General features: G+C 43.7%; 1 protein-coding gene across 5 annotated transcripts in view; it reads right to left on the bottom strand.

The window, feature by feature from the left end:
- Positions 1–19,392, bottom strand: part of frmd4a (FERM domain containing 4A) — a 702,228-nt gene that overhangs the window by 402,448 nt on the left and 280,388 nt on the right. The window lies entirely within an intron of this gene.

Genomic DNA, 19,392 nt, shown 5'->3' with positions numbered 1-19,392 from the left:
CCAGATCCTGAACACCACCACATTTTTCCATCCTGTCCCTGCGTCAGATGACTCTGCTTATTTGTTTGGTCTCCTCCTGTCCTCCTTCTTGTCTCCTCCCATTAACCAGCCACTTCTGTTCCCCGTTGTCACCTCCTCTCCATGTATCTGAAATCTCCCTGTGCATTCCCTCAGCTCCTTGGCAGTGTGTACGTGAGCTCTGCTCCCAGTTCCACTCTCTCCCTTCACTTCACAAATGAATGGTTTTAATGAGAAACTGAAATAGATTTAATCGTAACTCATGATGTTAAGATGTAAGTAGACAATTCAAAAGAACATAATAACAGCCACAGCTAGTTAAATACAAATATAAACATGATTCTTCGCATGTAAACAAGGTTTTCCTGTGAGAGAAATAATCAGGAAAGCAAAATTATGAACGAGTCCATAAATTAAACAGAGATGTACAAGAAACCTGTTAAGATGTTACACACAGCAAAATATAAATGACTAAGATGAATGCAAAAAGTCCTTGTCACTGTACTAGCTTCATATTTCAGAGTCTTGTTTGTGAGCAGTGCTGTGGGAGATCTAACAGTATTGATCTAAAAGACCCCTACTCATCACTCAGAAACATTTTTATTATTCTGTCACAACATGTGGGCGTCATGGCCAAGGCCAGCACTTACTGCCCATCCCTCAGCGCCCTTGAGTCAAGTGATATGCCATTTCAGAGGGCAGTTAAGAGCCAACCACATTGCTGTTGGCCTGGAGTCAGGTGTAGGCCAGACCAGGTAAGGATGGCAGTTTCCTTCCCAAAAGCACATTAGTGAGCCAAGATAATAAAATGTGGGGCTGGATGAGCACAGCAGGCCAAGCAGCATCTCAGGAGCACAAAAGCTGACGTTTCGGGCCTAGACCCTTCATCAGAGAGGGGGATGGGGGGAGGGAACTGGAATAAATAGGGAGAGAGGGGGAGGCGGACCGAAGATGGAGAGCCAACATGTGTTTTTACAACAAATAGTTTCATGGTCACAATGATTGAAAATAGCTTCATATTCCAGGTTTTGATTAATTTTTGAAGTTAAATTTCCCCAGCCTTCAGGGAGGGATATGAACACACATTCCCAGAAGATGAACTTGGTCCTCTACATTACAAACTCATGTTATCGCGACACCACTCTCTTCCGGCATTGGGAATTGGACTGGTTGTACAGGACAAGGGAATGCCCCAGTGGACTGCTGTGTCTGACACACATGCAAATGTAATTAAAAGGAACGTTTGCAGGATGTGGGAAGTACAACTATATTCTAAATGTTGCAGTTCATCTAATGAACAAAAGCTGCTACAACATTCTGAGTCATGAATGGGAACACAGATCAGCTGTTTGAGGGCAAAATCTACAAAGAGCTGTCCATAATGAGTTTGGCCAACAGCAGGATTACTAAATGTCTGAAAAATGAATCCAATCCCCAAAAAAATGACTTGAGGATACGCTTAGTTACATTTCTTCCGCCTGTAAAATGAAAAGTCATGAAACAAACAATGGTTGCTCTGTGTGCAAACTGGCAGAAAATGTAACAAGTCACGTCAGATACACAGTGCTCCAGGAAAACCATCTCTTTTCCCGGGTATTTAGTGAACCATTGTAAACGTGTTTCACAATTTAGGAACAGGGAGGATTTTTGAGGGACGAGATAATGTCGATGTTTCCGGGACAACCCACATTGTGCTGAATCACCATTGTCTTGGTCATATGACTGAGGAAAAGCATAATGCTGGGTTAATTCCAACACAACATCAGAAAAAGATACTTCGTTCAAAAGAGTTCAGTTTTTGTACATTAATGTCTGTTACCAACTTCCTAAAATATTTTGCTCTCCATGAAAAGAACCATAATAATGTGATTTGTTCTCTCCTTCACACTAACATCTGGCTGGTACTGATGTTTCAGAAGTGCTCAGTGAAGTATACAGATTGATAGACACTGAGGGCTCTCAGCAGTTTAGTGACGGTTAGGATTATATACTGCTCTTCAGTCAACTGAAAATCAATATGGCTTCATCTGCTCAGAGGATTTATTTTCTCTGCAGATACATGGGTTTGGGGAAGGAAGGTTTCTGAGATCAAGGGGAAAACTGAAGCTTCTTGTGAAGTGAGGCTATTGTGCAAGTGGTTACAAGTCCCACCATGAAACACAATTTTGGAGCAGGAGTACACCATTTAGCCCTTTGAGTTTGCTTTGCCACTCAGAATGATCCTGGCTGATCCTCTATCTCCATGCCATATTCCTGCTTTCTCCCCATCCCCCTTGGTGTCATAAAGTCACAGAGATGTACACCACAGAAAGAAACAGGCCCTTCTGTCCAACTCATCCATGCTGACCAGATATCCTAAATTAATCTAGTCCCATTTGCCAACATTTGGCCCATATCCCCATAAACACTACTTATTAATATACTCATCCAAATGCCTCTCAAATGTTATAATTGTACCAGCCTCCACCACTTCCTCTGGGAGCTCACTCCATACACACCACCCTCTGCGTGAAAATGTTGTCCCTTAGGTCCCTTTAAAATCTTTCCCCTCTCACCTTAAACTTATTCCATTCTATTCCCTAGTTTTGGACTTCCCCACGCCAGGGAAATTATGTTGGATATTCACCCTATCCATGTCCCTCATGATTTTATAAACCTTTACAAGGTCACCCCTCAGTCTCTGACATTGCAGGAAAAATAAGCCCAGCCTATTCAGCCTCTCCGTGTAGCACAAACCCTCCAACCCTGGCAGCATCCTTGTAAATCTTGTCTGAGTCCTTTCAAGTTTCACAATGTCCTTCCTATAGCAGGGAGACCGGGATTGCACACAGTATTGCAAAAGTAGCCTAACCAATGTCCTGTACAGTCACAATAAGACGTCCCAACTCTTATACTCGATGCACTGACCAATAAAGGCAAATATACCAAATGCCTTCCTCACCATCCTGTCTATCTGTGACTCCACTTTCAATCAATAAAATCTAAATATCTATCGATCTCTTTTTTGAATATAAGAACAGAAAGCCATAAGACATAGGAGTGTAAGTAAGGCCACCAATATATTCAGTGAATTGGCCTCCACAACCTTCTGTGTGAGAGAATTTCATGAGCTCACTACCCTCTGAGTGAAGAAATGTTTCCTCATTTCAGTCCTACGTTCTCTACCTTGTATCCTGGGACTGTGTTCTCTGATTCTAGACCACACCCCCATCCCTGTTGCCCAGGGGAAACATCCCCCCTGTGTATCTAGTCTGTCCTGCCCTGTTAAAATTTTATATATTTCCATCAGATCCCCTCTGATCCTTCTAAACTCTAGTGAGTACAGGCTCAGTCAAACCAATTCCTCCTCATAGGACCGTCCTGCCGTCCCCACTGACCTCCCGCTGCACCCTTTCTGTGGCAGGCATATGCTTCATTTTGCAGGGAGACCGAAACTGCACACTATACCCCAGGTGTGGTCTTACCAAGGCCCTGTATAGCTGCAGTAAGACATCCCCACTTCTGAACTCAAATCCCCTTGCAATGAAGGCCAGTACACCGTTAGCGTTGCCAACTGCTTGCTGCATTTTCCTGTATACTTTCAGTGACTGGTGAATGAGGGCACCTCTGTACATCCACACTTTACCATTGAACCATACTCTTTTTTTCTAGTTTTCACAATGCACTATATAACTTCACGATTAGCCACAATGTACTGTGTATGCCACATGCTTGCCCCCTCTCTCGCCTCATCTAAATCAAGTTGAAGCCTCCTGTCAACATCCTCATAATCCTGCTAAATTTTGCATTGTCAGCAAACTTGGAAACATTGCATTTCTTTTCCCCCATCCGGCTCATTTCCATCCACTGGGAATAGCTGGGATCCAAGCACTGGCTCCTGCCTGCCACTGGCCATTGCCTCCCACTCAGAAAAGATTCAATTATTGACATTCCCTGTATCCTGCCTGTCAATCTATTCTTGATCCATGTCAATATATTAATGCCAATCCCATGGGTTTAAGTTTCCCAATCAGCTCATAAGAGGGATATAATCAAAAAGGGGCCTGAAAGTCCAAATAACCACATCTACTGGCTCTCCCTGATTTTTCTAAAGGTTACATAGTCAAAACATCCAGCAGACTTGTTAAGCATGATTTGTATTTCATAAAGCCAAGCTGGCTTGTCAAATCCAGTTAGTGCTTTCCAGACGTTAGCTATTAAAATATCTTTTGATAGAATCTGGCATTTCCCAATGACTGATGTTTGGCCAAGTGTTCTATAATTCCTTGTTTTTTTCTCTCCATCCCTTTTAAATAGTTGATGTTACATTAGCTACCCTCCAATCTGTAGGAACTGCTCCAGAATCTATAGAAGTTTGGAAGATGATTATCAATGTATCCACTACTTTAGAGTCACTTGCTTCAGTACTCTGGGATGTGGATCATCAGGTCCCAGGATTGCGTCAGCCTTTAACCCCATTAATTTCCCCAACCTTATTTTCTTGCTGATATCGATTTCCTTTAATTTCTCCCTCTCACTTGGTTTCCTAACATTTCTGTGAGCTCTCTTTTGTGAAGAACTAGGAGCATAGTCTGAGAATTATTGCCAGGCCATTCAGCAGCGATGTTAGGAAGGACGTGTACACACAAAGGGTGAGAGAGGTTTGGAACTCCCTTTCACAAATGGCAGATGCAAAACTAGTGAGTTGGGGGCGGGGGGAAGGGCAAGGGAAAGCGACAGGGAGTATGATGGTAAATAAAAAGGCAAGCAGCAGGTTAGCACGTGTGCAGGAGGGTTTAAGTTCAAGGCAGACGATGAAAGAAGCAAAAAGGAAGGATAACTCAGGAGATATTATTAGAGATGTTGGAAATCATGAGGGCGAGAAAGCTAGCATAAAGGCACTTTACCTGAATGCCTGTAGCATTCGTGACAAGGTTGATGAGTTAACGGCACAAATCATCACAAATGAATATGATTTGGTAGTTATTACAGAGACATGGTTACAGGATGGTCTCGACTGGGAGTTAAATATCCAGGGCTACCAGACTATTCGGAAGGATAGGCAGGAAGGTAAGGGAGGTGATGCAGCTCTGATATTCAAGGAGGACATCAGGGCAGTGCTGAGAGATTATATGGGTTCTATGGAGACTGCGGTTGAATCCGTTTGGGTGGAAATTAGAAAGTCACTGATAGGCGTAGTCTATAGGCCACCAAATAATAACATCACATTGGGGTGGGCAATAACAAAGAAATAACTAATGCCTGTAAAAATGGTACGGCAATTATCATGGGGGGTTTTAATCTACAGTAGATTGGTCGAACCAGCTCGGTCAGGGTAGCCTTGGGGACGAGTTTGTTGAGTGTATCCGTGATAGTTTTCTTGAACAGTATGTAATGGAACCGACGAGGGAGCAAGCTATCCTAGATCTGGCCCTGTGTAATGATACAGGAATAATTAATGACCTCACAGTTACGGATCCTCTTGGAAGAAATGATCACAGTCCGGTTGAATTTAGAATACAGATAGAGAGTGTGAAGATAAAATCCAATACCAGGGTCCTGTGTGTGAACAAAAGGGATTACAATAGAATGAGGGAGGACTTGGCTAAAGTAGACTGGAAACAAAGACTTTATGGTGGGACAGTTGACGAGCAGTGGAGGACTTCCAAAGAAATTTTACAAAGTGCTCAGCAAATGTATATTCCAATGAAAAGTAAGGTCTGTAAGAAAAAGGGTAATCTGCCATGGGTGTCTAAGGAAATAAGGGAGTCTATCAAATTGAAAGAGAAGGCATACAAAGTGGCCAAAAACAGCATGAAACTAGAAGATTGGAAAAACTTTAAAGGTCAACAGAAAGCCACAAAAAGAGCTATAAAGGAAAGCAAGATAGAACATGAGAAAAAAACGAGCACGGAATATAAAGACAGATAGCAAAAGTTTTCATAAACATAGAAAACAAAAAAGGCGGCTAAAGTAAACGGTGGCCCTTTAGAGGATGAGAAGCGGAATTTAGTTATGGGATAGGATGAAATGGCCGAGGCATTGAACAGGTATTTTGTGTCAGTCTTCACAGCAGAGGACACTCATAACATTCTCAACTGACAAAGAGACGAAGGTAGGTGAGGACCTGGAAACAATCATTATTACGGAAGAGATAGTGTTGGGCAAGCTCATGGAGCTAAGGATTGATAAGTCTCCTGCTTCTGATGGAATGCATCCCAGGGAAATAAAAGAGATGGCAGGTGCACTGGCGGTAATTTTCCAAAATTCACTGGACTCTGGGACAGTCCCAGCAGATTGGAAAACAGTAAATATGACGCCACTGTTTAAAGAGGGGGGTAGAAAAAAGATAGGGAATTATAGACCGGTTAGCTTAACCTCTGTAGTGGGCAAGATGCTTGAGTCTATTATCAAGGAAGAAATAGCAAGGCATCTTGATAGAAATTGTCCCATTGGGCAGATGCAGCATGGATTCATGAAGGGCAGGTTATGCTTGACATATTTTTTGGAATTCTATGAAGACATTACGAGCAAGGTGGACAACGGGGACCCAGTGGATGTGGTGTACCTAGATTTCCAAAAGGCCTTTGGCAAGATGCCACACAAGAGGCTGCTACACAAGATAAGGATGCATGGCATTATGGGTAAAGTATTAGCATGGATAGAGGACTGGTTGACTAATAGGAAACAGAGAGGGGGGATAAATGAGTGCTATTCTGGATAGCAATCAGTGACTAGTGGTGTGCCTCAGGGATCGGTGTTGGGACTGCATTTATTTATAATTTATATCGATGATTTGGAGTTGGGGACCACGTGTAGGGTGTCAAAGTTTGCAGATGACACTAAGATGAATGGCAGAGCAAAGTGTGCAGAGGACTGTGAAATCTGCAGAGGAACATAGATACATTGAGTGAGTGGGCAAAGGTGTGGCAGATGGAATACAACGTAAATAAATGTGAAGTCATACATTTTGGTAGGAGTAATACTAAAAAGGATTATTACTTGAATGGTAAAAAGTTCCAGCATGCTGCTATGCAGAGGGACCTGGGTGTCCTTGTCAATGAATCACAGAAGGTTGGTCTGCAGGTACATTAAGTAATTAGGAAGGCAAATGGAATTTTGTCCTTCATTGCTAAAGGGATTGAGTTTAAAAGCAGAGAGGTTATGTTGTAGCTGTACAAGGTGCTGGTGAGGCCACACCTGGAGTACTGTGTGCAGTTTTGGTCTCCTTACTTGAAAAAGGATGTTCTGGCACTGGAGGGGGTGCGGAGGAGGGTCACGAGATTGATTCCAGAGTTGAGGGGGTTAGTTTATGAGGACAGACTGACTAGATTGGGATTATATTCATTGGAATTCAGAAGATTGAGGGGGGATCTTTTAGAAACATATAAAATTATGAAGGGAATAGATATGATAGAAGTAGAGAGGACGTTCCCACTGGCAGGTGAAGCTAGGACAAGAGGGCCTAGCCTCAAGATTAGAGGGAGCAGATTTAGGACTGAATTGAGGAGGAATTTCTTCACCCAGAGGGTTGTTAATCTATGGAATTCCTTGCCCAGTGAAGTAGTTGATGCTGCTTCAGTAAACGTTTTTAAAGCTAAGGTCGATTTTTGTTGAACAATAAAGGAATTAAGGGGTATGGTGAGAACGCGGGTAACTGGATCTGAGTCCATGAAAAGCTCAACCATGATCTTACTGAATGGCGGAGCAGGCTCGAGGGCCAGACAGGCTACTCCTGCTCCTAGTTCCTATGTTCTGAAATCTGACAGAGATAAATTTCTGTTCTGCAAAGGTGTTAGGGGATATGAGCCAAAGGTTGGTCTGTGGAATTAGGTCACTGATCAGCCATGATTTCGTTGAATGGCCTACTCCTCTTCCTATGATACTAAATCAGCGCAAAAGTTGTTTGTTTGATATTGCTGCTATTTCTTTGCTCCCCCCGAACATTTCACCAGCTTCTAACTGTAAGGAGCCTACGTTTGTCTTTATTAATGTTTTTCTCTTCATGTTTTAACAAGAGTGAGCACCTGGGAATTCAGCTCATTCCAGACGACATCCATCTTGGACAGTGGGCAATAACATTGCAGGGCACAATCTGTGGGCACCAGCTGCACACACCCTCCACCTGCGGACTGCAGTACCCGGCATGTGCCTGCTCTTCAAAGCCATCTCTCCGATACATTGGCAATACACTCACAAGGCACAGAGGGGAATTGCAGAGCATCGCAGTAACTGGCATTGTAAGGGTCACTGAAGGGATACTGTGCCCAGGGGCAGGCACCCAGCTCACAGGATGGACCGGGCTGCACATCAGGGCTACCCACGTGCTCTTTCAGCACCAGCTGAATTGGCTCCTCTCCACAAGCTCATACCAATCTATGCCAGCCCTGTTAGCAGCCAGTGCTAAACACTTCACCAGTGCTGTCATCAGAGTAGATGGCCGAAATTAAATCCAATTAAAAATAAACTAGAATCAAGATCATCATCTAATGATGACTGTGAGACCACTGTCAATTGTTATAAAAACCTATCTGGTTCAATAATGTCCTTCAGGGAAGGAAATCTGCCATCCTTACCCAGTCTGGCCCATGTACGATTCCAGACCCACAGCAATGTGGTTGACTCTTAACTGCCCTCTGGGCAACATGTGATGGGTAATAAATGTTGGCCTAGCCAGCGACACCCACATCCCATGAATGAACTTTTAAAAAGCTCAAGGCTCTTAGAGCTCCTCTCCTCTCACTCCCTGTAAGTTTTACATTTCTTACTAATGACAATTCTCCTGCCTTGTTCCGGCGGGAAAACCTTCAGTAACCTCTCGTCCAATGTGTGCCAGTGACAGAAAACATCTGAAGGTTACATTGGAGCAAGTGTAAATAAGCTGCAACTAGGTCTGTAAGACACAAACAGATTACAAATGCATTTTGTTTCCTGTGGAGGAAACAATAAATTCTTTTGTACAGGAACAGCTCAACTTTTCAAAACCTTTGTCAAGATATCAAAATTTATACTCTGTACCTGAATTACTAAAGAATGAAAAATTAACTTGTAACAAAATAGACAGTTGGTTAAGTAGCCACAGTGGGAGGAAACAGTAACACATTAAACAACATGCAGTGTTATGGAAGGACTTGTGGGTACAGAAGAGATTTACCAGGATGCTGCCTGCATTAGAGCACATGATCTATAAGGAGAGGCAAGAAAAACTCAGATAACACAGTGTGGAGCTGGAGGAACACAGCAGGCCAGGCAGCATGAGAGGGGCAGAAAAGCTGACGTTTCGGGTCGGGACACTTCTTCAGAAAAGAAATCCTTAGGCTGTTTTCCTCTGGAATGATGGAGGCTGCGGGGATACTTGACAAAAGTCTATAAAATAATGCAATGCATAGTTGGGGTTGACAGTCAGAATCCTTTTCCCAGAGCTGAAATGTCTAACACTAGGGTGCATGTAAGGCGGGAGGAGTTCAAAGGATGCATGAGAGGCAGGTTGTTTTACACAGACAGTGGTAGGAGTATGGAACGTGCTGCCAGGGGTGGTGGTGGAGGCAGATATAATAGGAACTTTTAAGAGACTTTTATATAAACACATGAATATGCAAGGAATAGAGGGATATAGACCAAGGGCAGACAGAAGGGGCTGTTTTAATTTGACGCCATGTGGGCTGAAGGGCCCACTCCTGTACTATACTGTTCTATGTTCCATGCTAGCGCTGCTTTTCTCTGCACAGGCGCCGCCAGACCTGCTGAGTTTCTCTAGCAATTTGTCTGTGTTTATTGCAAAAGTAGGCGTATCTGATTTCATGCCAACTACTTTTCATGCCCTTTCTAAAGTTCAAGGTTTCAGGAGATGGAACGTGGACTGTGAAAGGTCTGAGGCTGGTTCATGTCAGGTTAAAAATGAGCAGAGCTTTAAAGCAACATGTGTGAATCAGTTTAAACATGTGCCACCACATACCTCCCAACTGGGCACTGAACAATGTGATCAGCCCAAACGGTTTCCATGAAGCGGACTGTAATTTTGTGCTGTAACTGTGTCATTCAGAGAATTATCCAGTAAAAGTTTGTAATTTTTATTAATGACTTGGACGAGGGAATTGAAGGATGGGTCAGCAAGTTTGCAGACGACACAAAGGTCGGAGGTGTCGTTGACAGTGTAGAGGGCTGTTGTAGGCTGCAGCGGGACATTGACAGGATGCAGAGATGGGCTGAGAGGTGGCAGATGGAGTTCAACCTGGATAAATGCGAGGTGATGCATTTTGGAAGGTCGAATTTGAAAGCTGAGTACAGGATTAAGGATAGGATTCTTGGCAGCGTGGAGAAACAGAGGGATCTTGGTGTGCAGATACATAGATCCCTTAAAATGGCCACCCAAGTGGACAGGGTTGTTAAGAAAGCATATGGTGTTTTGGCTTTCATTAACAGGGGGATTGAGTTTAAGAGTCGTGAGATCTTGTTGCAGCTCTATAAAACTTTGGTTAGACCGCACTTGGAATACTGCGTCCAGTTCTGGGCGCCCTATTATAGGAAAGATGTGGATGCTTTGGAGAGGGTTCAGAGGAGGTTTACCAGGATGCTGCCTGGACTGGAGGGCTTATCTTATGAAGAGAGGTTGACTGAGCTCAGTCTCTTTTCATTGGAGAAAAGGAGGAGGAGAGGGGACCTAATTGAGGTGTGCAGGATAGTGAGAGGCATGGATGGAGTTGGTGGCCGGGGGCTGTTTCCCGGGGCGGAGATGGCTAGCACGAGGGGTCATAGTTTTGAGCTGGTTGGTGGAGGGTGTGGGGGGGATGTCGGAGGCGGGTTCTTTGCGCGGGGAGTTGTGGGAGCGTGGAGTGCGTTGCCGGCGGCAGTTGTGGAGGCGGGGTCGTTGGGGTCATTTGGGAGGCTGCTGGACGTGTGTGTGGTCGCAGAGGTTTGGGGGTGCATGGATGGGGATCGGTGGTCGGCGCGGCGTTGTGGGCTGGGGGGCCTGTTCTGTGCTGTGCTGTTCTATGTTCTATGTTCTAAAACAAGGCTATGAGCCAAAAGTAAACTGGATGCTGTGGAATTTAACAAAAAGTCAGCAGCAAAGGTTTTAGGAACCTCTGTGTAAACTACTCAGGCTGAAAGATCAGGCAACTTCAATAACAGAGAAAGGCCATTTTGCTTCTGAAGATTTTCTTTTCATGCTGTAGATTCAATGCAGGAATTATGAATACATGCAAAGCTCTGCTTGCATGAACCACTGTGGTATGAGGCAATTAGCATGTGAAAGGGTTCATCACAGAGAAAACTTCTGCCCATCAGGATATAAAGGACTGCTCCTGAGAGGGCCAAACTCATTCTGTGTGTTTTTTTCCCCTACTTGTGGGGCAAGGGTGTCACTGGCAGGACCAGTATTTATTACCCGTTCTTAGTTGCCCTTGAGAAGGTGGTAGTGAGTTGCCTTCTTAAACCGCTGCAGTCCATGTCTCGTGGTTGACCCACAATGCCCTTAGGGAGGGAATTCCAGAATTTTGACCCAGCGGCACTGAAGGAATGGCAATATATTTCCAAGTCCAGATTGTGCATTGCTTAGAGGGGAACTTGCAGAGTGTGGAGTTCCTATGTATCTGCTGACTTTCTCCTTCTAGATGGAAGTGGTCTGCTTGGCCTGCTGTGGTCATCCAGCTCCACACTTTGTTATCTTGGATTTTCCAGCAACTGCAGTTCCCATTATCTCTGATGGGTTTGAAAGATACTGTTTGTTATTAATTCTGTACAAGCGCATCTCAGAAGTAATATTGTGTGCTTCCTTTTAAACAAAGCCTTAATGTGGGCCCTCAAACGTAATGTATCTAGCCACTAAATTCTATGTAATGAACCAGTATTGTTCAGGGCAGAGGCTTTCTCCCGCTGAAGACCTGGTGTGGTAGTGACAGTCAATATGGTCAAAACATCCCATGCAGTTCCAGTGGATGTTAATCTGACATTGTAGGATGCTGGCGACACCAAGCTCCAAAGTTATAAGAGTCAGGAGACATTAAAATATTCTGGCGCTTAATAAACTGGATAACCTGAGGACTGGCATGCATGATTCCACTCCCCCACCCCAACACTGGTCTTTAAGACTCCCGCTCATTGGCTAGAGCTCCACCTGCCACACCATTATCCCCTCCAGACTGATCTCAAAACTCTGTGACCTTGGTCTCGACTCCATTCTCTGCAACTGGACCCTTAGCTTTCTGACCCACAGACCCCAATCGGTGAGGACAGGTAACTGCAACTCCACAGTAACACTCAACACTGGAGTCCCCCATGGATGCTTCCTCAGCCCCAACTGTACTCCCTGTACACCCACTACTGTGTGGCCAAGTTCCAAACAAACACCATCTACAAGTTCGTTGATGACACCACCAAGCAAGATAGATATCTGGCAACGATGAGTCAGAACACAGAAAGGAGATAGAGGGCTTGGTGTCATGGAGCAATGGTGACAACCTCTCTCCCAATGTCAGCAACTCAAAAGAACTGATCATTGACTTCAGGAAGAAACGAGGAGAACACCATCTACAGCAAAAGAGCAGAGGATGACAGGGTCAAGTTCCTCGGAGTCACAATAACTGACAACCTGTCCTGGACTTCCCATGTAGATGTGAAGAAGGCACAACAATGCCTCTTCTTCCTCAGGTGGCTCAGGAAATTCAGCACATCCTCACCAACTTCCACATGCACCAGTGTCCGGCTGCACAACGGCCTAGTCTGGCAGCTGCTCTGCTCAGGACCGTAAGAAACTACAGAAGGTGGTGTGCACAGCCAAGACCCTCACAGAAGCCAACCTTCCATCCATGGACTCTATTCATGCAGCTCGTTGCCATGGAAAGGCGGCCAACATCATGAAAGACCACCCCCAACTCCAGGAATTCTCTCTTACAGCCTCTTCATCAGGCAGAAGTTACGGAAACATGAACACACACACCAGCAGGTTCAAGAACAGCTTCTTCCCAGCTGTTAATAGGCTAATGAATGGACTCTCTTAACTTCAAATAATATTGATCTTGTTAATGTTGATCTTGCTTTGTATATCTCCTGCGCAGTGTAACCTGTTTGTCTCACTCTGTTCAAGCAGCCAAAGATCTGTATGTCCTTACGTACTCTGGTCTGCATGTACTGCTCACAAACATAGCTTTTCACAGTACTTAGGGACAAGTGACTACAATAAATCATCACCAAATCAAATCATCAGTGGAAATGTATCACTGAGCTGCCTGTTGGCTGTTTTTGCACATGGACTGTCCTACTCCCTGGCTGCATGCATCCCAGTGCTGTGACTTACTGACATTTTCCTGCATTCCACAGAAGGAAAAGGCTGCCGATGCTGAGGTTGTTGCCAGGCAACAAAGCAGAATGGCTGACCATGGGAGAGCGCGGCTGACAAGGATTTCCAACACTGCAGCGGAGATCTTGGCTGAGTCAAGTGTAATTGTTCGAACCCTCACTACTTCATGTTCCGATTAAGTTGTGCAGGCAGCTCACCGTGACACCAAACTCCAATGTCAGGGCTTTCTTTGCAAAGCTGTAAACCTTTCTCCAAACTTCCCTCAGCACTGGAAGGCCCGAGGCAAGGGCTCCACTTTTTTTGGTTAAAGGCCCTCTTTTCAAATGGATGATTATCAACTCCATTCAATCTGCACTTTACACAGAGCAGGGAGGTGCTGATCCCTGTGAAGAGTATCTACAAAACGCTTTCAGGAAAACTCCTGCACTCCTCCTCTCACAGCCTTCCTAAGAGAAACTACAATGACAACTTATATTTATCAACTTATCAACAACACAACGAAGTGTTCCAAAGTGTTTCACAGAGCTGTTATAGAACTAGACAATACAACTAGAAACTCACTAAAAGGCAGCATTCGCTACACTGCACACGTTCCTGATCTGTCCCACTTCCACATTGTTTTATCCAGAACATTTCTCTGGATGCGAGAGGTTTGCAAACGTCAATCCTCCTGCGATTCCTTTTGCCCAGGGGCCACGGATTAGCCTGTCCTTCTCATTGCCATCTCTAAGGCTTAGCTGGCTTTATCAGGTTTTCATAGTTGTTTCAGTTGGACATGAGCAGAGCCCTTCAAAACCTGACGGTGAGTGTCCTCTGCTTTGCAATCTATGATGACTTCCTTGATTTCTGTTGTGTAGATCGATCACTGAAGTCCGAGAGATACAGTGAAACCCCCAGCAGGTCATGTGTACTAGACATGGCAATATTTAAGTTAGCCTCTGTAATAAAGTTATAGAGATGTACAGCACAGAAACAGACCCTTCGATCAAACTTGTCTATGCTGACCAGATATCTTAAACTGCTTTTGACAAGTTTGCCAGCATTTGGCCCTTCCGCCTCTAAGCCCTTCCTATTCACGTACCCATCCAGATTTTTAATGTTGCAAATGTACCAGGCTCCACCGCTTCCTCTGGCAGCTCATTCCATACGTGTATCACCCTCTGTGTGAAAAAGCTGCCCATCAGTTCCCTCTTAGATCTTTCCCCTCTCATCTTAAACCCGTGCCCCTCTAGTTTTGGACTCCCCTACCCTGGGAAAAACACCTTGGCTACTCACCCTTTCCATGCCCCTCATGATTGTACACATCTCTTTACGGTGACCCCACAGCCTCCGGCACTCCAAGGAAAATAGCCCCAGCCTATTCAGGCCCTCCCTACAGCTCAAACTCTGTAGTCCCAGTAACATCCATGTAAATCTTTTCTGAACCCTTACAACATCTTTCCTATAGCAGCGAGTCCAGAATGTGTGAATAATATGGTACAGAAAGAACCATAGATGTTTATTATGGTTCCTGTCAGAGACCATGCACTGTCTGGCCAGTACTGAGCAATGCAGTTCCAAATTGCAGTATACATCTCATAGCGCATCATGCTGCTAATGGCTTCCGTCATGATGGAGGCTGAGACCTTCGTAGATAGTGTTAATCAACCTGTGAGAGACATTGTGGCATATCTCTGGATCACCTGAATCTAGGCATCCTAGCTCAGGGACAGGGACGCCACCACGGCACCACAAGGACGTCATTGAGACCTCCATGTTATCACATGATACGGTAATCATTGACATATCTCTCAAAATTATCGTACATATTAGCTCTGACACAACAATCACAATCTGATCAGGGCACAACAAGTCACTTGAAAACCATTTGCTTAGAATTAAATTCAGGCCCTGAGACTCCTTTCGTCTCATGGTAGCTATTTTATTATCATTCATGCTGTGTATGCATCACCTACCTCTCCTTCCTTTGCAGTTTGTTAAATTTCATCTGCTATTTCTTTACCCACTGACATATTTTTGATCCATTCTGTAATTTCTGACCCGTCTGATTCCTCAGTTTGCTATCACCTGCCTACATGACTAGTATTGGTTTCCTCATTGACATAATGAGAACCAGCAGTGGTCCCAACACTGACCTTGCATACACTCCACTCTGTACCTCCCCTGCACAGATTGCACAAATATCCATTCTGTTTAACCTTCAGTTTATTTTCTATCCAATTCCTACATCTCTGCATCTTTGGGAGGTTAATGAGTAACCGTTTTGTGTAGAGGTCCGTCGAATGTTATTTGCCAGCACCAGCCTTTTGTGCTATGATCCAGGCTCACTAATTCTCACAAGCGCTGCAGCATAAAGCTTTCAGCCTTTCAGTCTCTCAACATCATATCTTGGGCTGACCTTGCAAAATGCAAAACTTGCACTTTGTCACCTACCTGCTGAGTGTGTGTTAGTTCGAATCGGTGCTATGTGCTGCACCGATTCAAACTAAAGCACACTCAGTTCGACATGACTTCATTCACTGTTTCCAAATAGATTGCAATAGTTGCTGCTTACAAGGTTAGCTTGCCTTTACCAATTTATTTGATGTGAATTTTATGTGGAGGCTAGATGTCAGTGAACTTGCTTTAAATTGTGGTGCTGAGGTAGCGTTTGTCATTCCCGATAACACTGTGAGATAATGCTGAAAGATGGCTTCCCCATCAGCGTAACAAAAAAAGTGTCACATCTGGAAACGCATTAGGAACAAGATACAAATGTGGCATTAAATGGGTTCTTAATATTCCTGAAAAAATATGAGTATTTTATGAAGAAACAGATTAATTGTTTGAATGCCTTGACAGCTCCAAAATGAAATGGCTATGATCTGGTGGTGCAGCAGTACTGTCCCTAACTCTGGGCAAGAAGGTCTGGATTTAACTCCTGACCATTGAGGTGTACAAGTCTACAGTTCCTTAGAAGTGGCAACACAAGTGGATAAGGTGGTCAAGAAGGTATACAGCAGTCAGGGCACAGGATATAAAAATTAGTGAGTCATGTGTATCAAACTTTAGTAAGACCACATTTGGAATGTTGTGTGCAATTCTGGTCACGACACCATTTGAAGGATGCGGTGGCTTTGGAGAGGATACAGAGAGCAATTTACCAGGGTGTTGCTTGGCTTGGAGGGCATTTGCTATGAGGAGAGATTGGACAAGCTGGGTTTGTTTTCACTTGAACATCAAAGGATGAGGGGTGGCCTGTTAGAAATTTACAATATTATGAGACATGGATAGAATGGATAGTCGGAGTCTTTTTCCCAGGGTATAAACGGCTATTACTAGGGGACATACGTTTCAGGTAAAAAGGGTTAAGTTTAAAGGAGATGAGAGAGGCAGATTTCTTTTACAGAGAGGATGCTAAGTGCCGGGAATGTGCTGCCAGATGAGCTGATGTAGGTGGATACAGTAGCAACGTTTAAGAGGCATCTTGACAGTTACATGAATACATGGGGAATAGAGGGATAGGGACAGTGTAGAGGCAAAAGGTATTAGTTTAGAAAGACATCGTGTGTTGGCATACTCTTGGTGGGTTGAAGGGCCTATTCCTGTGCTGTACTGTTTTTTGTTCAACCCTGGAACGGTGTTTAACCAAGTTGATGAAAAATAAATTCAAGTTGTGGTTTTTAACAACATGGAAAGAGGCCCTTCAGCCCATAGTGTCTGTGCCAGACTCCAAGCACCTATCCACCCGAGACCCATTTCCCAAGAGTCAGCCTGTGTATGTTATGGTGCTTCAAACGATCGTCTAAATACTTCATAAACGTTGTGATGGTTCCTGCCTCTACCACCCTTACAGGGGCCCTTCTGGGTGAAAAATTTATTTCTTAAAGCCCCTCTAAACCTGCTCTTTAACTTAATTCCATATTCCCTTGTTAGTGAAACCCTTATTTAGGGTAAACATTTCTTCCTATCTGTGCCCATCAGAGCTCTCAATCTGATCCTTCCTCAGCTCCTGTGCTCCAAAGAAGACAACCCCAGCCCATCTAGTCTTTCTTCATAGCAAATGCCCCGAGCGCAGGCAGTATAAACATGATACAGATGTGATCAGTATGGAAACTGGCTAGAAAGCCAATTAAAAGTCCTTGTGTTTTATCCTGGACTATGCTGTCTTTCATGGTTACTGATTACTCACTCACTACAAACTTCACCTCTGATGAGCTCTTTTTGACCAGCGAACTGGAACCTCACTGAGCACTACACCAAGCAGAGAACCTATCTGGCTACTCAGGATATCTACTGGTCTGCACTGAAAAAGGACTGAGAGCAGGACTGGATGAGAAGGAATATGTTCACTTGGAGTTTTTGGGATCTGGAACAACTTCCCAGAAAAGGTGGTAGAAACTGATTCTCTAAACAACTTTGGAAAGGAAGGTGGATGCGTATCCAAAAATTAGAAACTGACCAGGCACTCTTCGAGGTAAGGAACGAGTCAATGACATAAGATGTACACTGTGAAATTAAACATTCCATGGAATGGTGAACTGTCTGGGGAAATGCAGGCTACAAGGTAACCCATCTCTGTGTAAAGGGCAAGTGTACAAATCAAACATCTCTTAAATTCTCATTATGAACAGTAACTTAAGTGTTAGACTGCATTATCACGAGAAGCAATCCAATAATTTACACTACAAGAGATGAGAACAAATTGTTGTGACCATTTGAAATTTGGCATTCTTGCGTGTGTCCTGATGACTGAAAAATAATAAGCTTCAGTGGCACCTCTCTCCTCTCAGCAATAATCAAGTTACTATCCTGCTGCACAACTGTTTCGTGAATATGCTATTTGGAATTCTACACATCGTATACATTACACAGTGAAAATGGGAACTACAGATGCTGGAGAATCCAAGATAATAAAGTGTGAAGCTGGATGAACACAGCTGGCCAAGCAGCATCTCAGGGACAACTCTTTTTCATGTGATTGCAGTTGAATGTCTCAATCAGTGTACCACAGCCACTAATGGTTAATAAATATTGTATGCTTGTACAAAACAGAAAAATGACTTGCACAAAAGAAGTGTTTCTGAGCCATCAAAGGTCTTTATTCGTAGGTGGTGGTGTCAAGTGGTTATAAAACCACTTAACTAACAGGGCTGTCACTGGGACAGCCCATGCCTTGTGCCATCGAGCTAAAGGAGGATTTCTGAACTAAGAGGTTTATTATAAAGGGTAAAAACAAATTACACAGTGCTTACAGCAATAAAGACAATACAAACCTATTTCTCTAAAATTGTGAACAATGTTTTATTCATTCAGCCTATTTGAAAGACAGCTGTGATTTATATTCAGGATAATGAATGACTCTATACTTCCACAAACCTTCATTATCAAGTGTTAGGATTACAAAAATCAAGGATCAATGACTAATTTAAGCAAATTAATTGAGTGTGTTTCTTGCAAAAAATATGCTAATTCCACTACTGAACGACATAACGTAGGTGCAACGTTGCACATGTACACACAATTTTAATCCCCTGCACCCATAAATATGTGCCATCTACTCCCATAAACTAAGGGAGCACAGTATGCATTATCCCAGACGCAACATGTATGAAATTACAACATTAGTAATGCATTACTGGGTTTATTTTATAGGGGACTATATTCCCCAGTTCACTGAGACTGGGAAAATATTAATTACAATGTTCTATCTTACATCTGAATGTTAATAGAACAAATTAAATGTTTCTCTTCTGATTAGACAGAGAGCACTGTTTGTGTGATAAACATTCCATTGTTTTCCAGTTTTCCCACTTCTAACGGAGTCCTGAAGGCTGAAGGGGAAGAAGTTTAAACTCGAGATGCAGTCTGTAAAATTGTGTCCTGTTTTACTGATGGGTGCTATTATCGGGCCAGAGGTGAATGAATAAAACAACCACATACTTTTGAACCAACTCCACGTATATTGATTGTATAATCACACTGTGATAGTGACTGGTATGAAAATTTTCTTTTGATTTGTACAGCAGATATGAAAATGTGGTTTAGCCCAGCATTTAGCCCACATCCCAAAATACCTCCCAAGAAGGTGATGGTGAGTGGCTGTTTTGAACCACTGC

This window comes from Stegostoma tigrinum, chromosome 25 (genome assembly GCF_030684315.1).
Source record: "Stegostoma tigrinum isolate sSteTig4 chromosome 25, sSteTig4.hap1, whole genome shotgun sequence".
NCBI classification, from domain to species: domain Eukaryota; kingdom Metazoa; phylum Chordata; class Chondrichthyes; order Orectolobiformes; family Stegostomatidae; genus Stegostoma; species Stegostoma tigrinum.
This window is presented reverse-complemented; position numbering and strand designations above follow the sequence as displayed.